We start from the raw sequence: 6,118 nt of genomic DNA on the forward strand, positions 1-6,118 counted from the left end.
GAAGACGGCCTTCCTGACCCCGTGTGGGGTATACTGCTATACATGCATGCCCTTCGGACTGCAACACGGGGGCAACCTTCCAGCGGCTCATGCACATCACCTTGGGCCCGCAACTCGGGAAGAACGTGGTGGCGTACGTCGACGACATTGTGGTAAAGTCTCGCGAGGCCAAGACCCTGATACAAGACCTGGAGGAAACCTTTGCAAGCCTCAACGCAGTAAGCCTGAGGCTCAACCCGGAGAAGTGTGTGTTTGGAGTCCCCTCGGGCAAGCTCTTGGGTTTCCTCGTATCCCACCGAGGCATCGAGGCCAATCCAGAAAAGGTCAAGGCGGTCGAGGACATGAGCCCGCCAAAGACCCTCAGAGAGATGCAGAAGCTCACTGGGCGCCTGACTGCCCTGGGGCGCTTCATCTCCAGGTTGGGGGAGCGGGCGCTGCCTTTCTTCCAGTTGATGAAGAAAAAGGGGCCCTTTGAATGGACTGAAGAGGCCGACAAAGCATTCCAAGACCTCAAGAGATACCTGACCAGCCCACGGGTGATGGTGGACCCACGCCCACAAGAGCCCCTGGTACTCTACCTCGCCGCCACTCCCTACTCAGCCAGCGCGGCCCTGGTGGTGGTTAGGGAGGAGCGTCGGACCAAGGCTGCGGCAGCTGCCCGCGCCAAGGCAAAACAGGACCAAAAAGGAGTCACAGAGATCACCACCACGATTGAGGAAGATCAGCCGCCGCAGGGGGACGCACCAGGAGCGGGAAAGACCCTTCCCCCAGGCAACCAGCTTCTGGAGGCTCTGCCGCCTCAGGAGGCACCATGGTTTCCGGAGGACGCCATCAGCACCGACGCTCCAAGTCTCGTCGAACACCCGGTGTACTTCGTCAGCACGGTGTTGCGAGATGCGAGGGCACGGTACCCCATGCCTCAGAAACTTCTCCTCGCGCTACTGGTGGCCTCGCGCAAGCTGCGGCACTACTTTCAGGGTCACCCTATCAAGGTTGTCTCCGTGTACCCCTTGGAAAGAGTGCTCTGAAGCCCTAACTCAGCCGGAAGGGTCCCTGAGTGGAACATTGAGCTGCAAGCATTTCAGCTCAAATTCAGCACGACCCGAGTCATCAAGGGGGCCGCCTTGGCAGATTTCGTGGCAGAGTGGACAGAGGCACCGGGCCTAAAGGCTGGGGAGGATCGATCCCTCTCCCCGGGAAGTGAGGTGCCGGACGGTTGGGTCATGTACTTCGACGGGGCGTTCTCCAGGCACGGCGCGGGGGCTGGCGCGGTACTTATATCTCCCACCCAAGACAAGCTCTACTACGCCGTGCAGCTCTGTTTCCAACACGGAGAAAAGGTCTCCAACAATATAGCAAAATATGAAGGCCTGATAGCGGGCCTGAAGGCCGCGGCCGCCCTCGGAGTAAAGCGCCTTACCATCAAAGGTGATTCACAACTCCTCGTCAACTTCTCCAACAAAGTATACGAGCCAAGGGATGAGCACATGGAAGCCTACCTTGCGGAGGTCCACAGGATGGAGAAGCAGTTCTAGGGGCTGGAGTTACAGCACGTGCCCCGTGGCACCAATCAGGAGGCCGACAACATCGCCAAACGAGCGTCCAAGCGGCTGCCTCAGGAGCCAGGCGTCTTCGAGGAGCGGCTCTTCAAGCCCTCGGCCACGCCGTCACTGTCAAGCGCGGTGTAGCCTCGGGAGGAGCTCCCCCAGCCGCCAGCCTCGGGAGCCACAATCTGCGGGCCGGCCTCGGGGGCGCGCTTGCTCTTGACAGTGGAGCCTCAGGAGGGATGCTGGGTCACGGAGCTCCGGAGCTATCTGACACAAGGGATCTTGCCAGAGAAGGAGGAGGAAGCAGAGCGCGTGGCGCGGCAGGCCACAGCATACTGCATTAGGGATGGGGAACTCTACCGGAAGTGACCAAATGATGTATCCCTACGCTGCATCTCCAGGGAGCAAGGGAAAGAGCTACTGGCGGACATACACGATGGAGACTGCGGGCACCACTCGTCATCGCGAACCCTCGTGGGCAAGGCATTCCGAAGCGGTTTCTATTGGCCTACCGTGCTCAATGGCGCCGTCGAACTGGTAAAGGCCTGCGAAGCCTGTCAATTCCATGCAAAGCAGATCCATCAGCCAGCGGGGGGTCTGCAGACCATACCCCTCACGTGGCCATTTGCAGTCTGGGGGCTTGATATCCTGGGCCCGTTTCCCCGGGCACCAGGGGGCTATCGCTACCTCTACGTCGCCGTGGACAAATTCACCAAGTGGGCCGAGGTGGAAGCCGTCTGCACCATCCCCGCGGGTTCAGCGGTCAAGTTCATCAAGGGCATCGTGAGCCGGTTCGGGGTGCCGAACCGCATCATCACCGACAACGGTTCGCAATTCACTAGCAACCTCTTCAAAATATACTGTGCTAACCTTGGAACGCAGATATGCTACGCTTCAGTGGCGCACCCCTGAAGCAACGGCCAGGCCGAGCGGGCCAACACGAAGGTCCTGAGGGGCCTCAAGACCAGAACATTCAAGAAGAAGCTGGAGGCTTGCGGCAGAGGCTGATACGATGAGCTCCAATCCGTGTTATGGTCCATCCGCACGACCGCAACCAAGCCGACCGGAGAGACCCCTTTCTTCTTGGTCTATGGAGCCGAAGCGGTCCTCCCTCACGAGGTCAGACGTCGGTCCACGCGGGTCCTGGCGTTCGACGAAGCGCAGCAGGACGCCATGCGGGCGATGGACCTCGTGCTGGGGGAGGAGCGTCGCCGAGAAGCCGCACTGCGAGCCGCAAGATATCAACAAGCACTGCGGCGATACCACTGCCGCAACATCCGCCCCAGGACTCTCGAGGTAGGGGACCTCGTGCTCAGGCGGGTTCTCTCTAGGGAGGGACTTCATAATCTCTCTCCCATGTGGGAAGGCCCGTTCAAGGTTGTTCATGTTTCCAGGCCCGGCTCCGCGCGCTTGGAGACTCAGGAGGGGGTGCCGGTCCAGAATGCGTGGAACATCCAGCACCTCCGGAGGTTTTACCCCTGAAAAGGCCCAGAGCCTGTGAAGAAGGCGAACGCCTGTGAAGACCATCTTTTTGGAAAAGGCCCGGAGCCTGTGAAGAAGGCGTACGCCTGTGAAGACCATCTTTTTGGAAAAGGCCCGGAGCCTGTGAAGAAGGTGAACGCCTGTGAAGACCATCTTTTTGGAAAAGGCCCAGAGCCTATGAAGAAGGCGAACGCCTATGAACACCATCTTTTTGGAAAAGGCCCGGAGCCTGTGAAGAAGGCGAACGCCTGTGAAGACCATCTTTTTGGAAAAGGCCCGGAGCCTGTGAAGAGGGCCAATGCCCGTGAAGCTTACTTCCCTGAAGAAAGGCCCGGAGCCTGTGAAGAAGGCCAACGCCTGTGAAGCTCGCCGCCCGTGACACTCTCATGTAATAATGAGTTGGGGCTGTACACGCCCCGGAGTCTCAGGAGCGCCGGCCTCAGGCCCTGGGGCTCCCTCCCACGCCCAGTGGCAGCACTTAGCTCCGCGCTGGTGTGAAGACGTCGAAGACTAGACTAGGTGCCGGACGCGGATTTTTCATTTTCTTTCTGCAGTTGGCTAGTTCATTCTCATTTGAAGTTTTATTGAAACTGTCGCTGTCTTTTGACTTTTGGCTCTTCGGTTTTTCGCCCTCCGACCCCGATTTCTCTTGCGCGAGGTCTCGCGAGGGGACAGCCCTGGCGCCCTCGCGAGTGTTTTGATCCTTTCGGTCAAGACCTCACGACCCGGGCCCACTAACAGGAGCGTTCCTCCAGTCCGTGCCTCACAGGCACCGCGACACAAATACAGGACCCGGGTCGGTCGCCCCACGGCCAAGGCTGGGGATTACCTACGCGCAGACGTTCAGCAAGAAGGAACAATACCAGAACAACGGAAACATTGCGATGATTGACAACGGTAACACAAACACGCCCCCACGGGGCCCCCACATAGCTGTCTTTTTGCGCAGGAGAAAGGAGAAGGGGGAACAAATCAGGCAAAGCTCGCCAGGCGCCAGGCCCGAGCTGCCTCCGGAGCTCAGGCGGACTCCCTCTCGCGCTTCACCAGGGTGTGACAGCGGGCGGACCCGCTACCGCCCTCCAAGCAGGCACGACGGCGCGGAGGCAGACCGCGGCTGCTGCTAGAAGAGTCGCTACCCGAAGAGGAACCAGTGAAGCTTGAGGAATCCTGGGCGCCACCAGCAGCGCGCTCGCTGCCCTCTCCATCCTCGCCGGGGCTGGGTCCCCGGCCGTGGCCGTCGTCTTCAGGGAAGCACCCAGCGCGGCGACCATCTTCCCCAAACACCCTCACATAGAGGGTGGCGTCGCCGTCGAACTTGAAGTGCAGGGTGCACCGGCGGCTCAGGCCTCGCGCGTGGGCAAACGTCTGCCAGCCGCGGGTCAGGGCCAGGCTCCCGGACGCGAAGACCTCCAGCGAAGCCCACGAGGCCCGGCTGCAGCAGCCGTCTGCCTGGAGCCAGAGGCCGCCCAGGGCGCCAGCCGGGAGCTCACCTAGGAGGAAGCGAGGGAGCTGAAGCCGGTCGCTGGCCGGCTCTGCTGCCCACACAACAAACTCCGGCAGCACCTCCGCAGTGTGAGAGCGCGGCCTCGGGGGCCGCACGGCTGAGACACGCCCCCCGGCCGTGGCCGGCCGCCCGTCGCCACGCGGGAAATCACCTCCGCGGTCACGGGGAACCGCCGCGGAGGCCACGGGGTGCTTGCGAGGGCGGCCGCGACCGCACTTGGGCAGAGGAGAGGCAAGCTCGGCCTGGCAAGCCTTCCCCTTCTCTGCAGCCGAGAGCCTCCTTGGCGGGGCCATGAAGAAGATGGAGAAGCAAGAGGGGATGAACTGGAAGGGCACGCGACGTGCCGAACTTAAAGCCAGGGGAGGCCAACCGTCGGCCTCCGCGACCGCAGGTAATCATGACTCGTTTCGCGTGCAGGGACTTGTCGAATCCGTGCGGTTGCCGAGGCGTCGTGGGAAAGTGGAGGTGCCCACGTCCAATCAACCGCCACGCGGCTCCCAAGGCCGCAGGCTGCTAGGGCCCGCGACGCTTCGCACTTGCCCTTTCGCCTCTCTGCTCGGCCAAGTCCGGGCGCGCCTTCGGCCCGGGGGCAACTATCAGTGTTCTGGGAACGGGGGTCCCCAGACTTGCCTGCCTGCGGCCTGCGGCGTGGCTCAAAGGGGGCCTAGCACGGCCCATCTTCATTAACACAAGCTCAAGACCCTCGCGAGGGGCCAAGCCTTGCGGGGCGGACGACAAGGAGCTTCCTCAGGCACGGCTTCGTCAGGCTGGCTCACGAGTAGGCGGAGAGTTCAAGGCGGGGTACCTCGCGAGGTGCCCATGACGTAAGCCATGACGACCAAGGGTGCCAGACGGGCGCCAGCCGCGCAGTGTCCTTCTTTCCTCTTTGGTGCAAGGGGAGCAAGCGCAGGCGAGAGCATCAAGCAAAGGCATCCATTTCGGTGCAATAAGACCAAGACCAGTCCAACGGCCGGATGGAGGTCACCGTGGAGCCCAAGTTGGCGTCACCACCAGAGCCTTTGACAGGCGAGGACCAACTTTAGTCAGGATAAGTGTACTAGATGTTCCCCTTCAAATTGGCCAATTGTTGGCGCCCTTCCCGCTCAATATTTGGGAAGAGGCCCAGGGCCTTCGCCTATAAATAGGACTAGCCACCCACAGGGTAGAGGGATGAGGATAGGAAGCTGAGGATAAGATAGGCATCTAGAATCGGCCCTTCAAAAAGGACAACACCACCACAAGAACAGACTCTCGTGAGGCTGTTCTTCCTTGTATTGTTCATCATCAGCCCAAGAGGCAATCCACCACGCCACACACTGGAGTAGGGTATTACACCACGATGGTGGCCTGAACCAGTATAAACCTTGTGTCTCTTGTGTTGTTCTTCTCGTAGTTAGATCCTAGCGATTCGGCGAGGAACAGGTAGGTAGAAGGCGAAACCTCCGTGCGCACCCCAATGTTCGAACCTCAAGGGTCTGCCGGAACCCTAGATCCGACAGTTTGAGACCATTAGTTGTGCTTATCTGAAATCATATTGTATTCGTCCAGGCAATGCAAACATTATGTTGTGAAATACTTTCTACTA

Source organism: Triticum dicoccoides, chromosome 3B (assembly GCF_002162155.2).
Source record: "Triticum dicoccoides isolate Atlit2015 ecotype Zavitan chromosome 3B, WEW_v2.0, whole genome shotgun sequence".
Lineage (NCBI taxonomy): Eukaryota > Viridiplantae > Streptophyta > Magnoliopsida > Poales > Poaceae > Triticum > Triticum dicoccoides.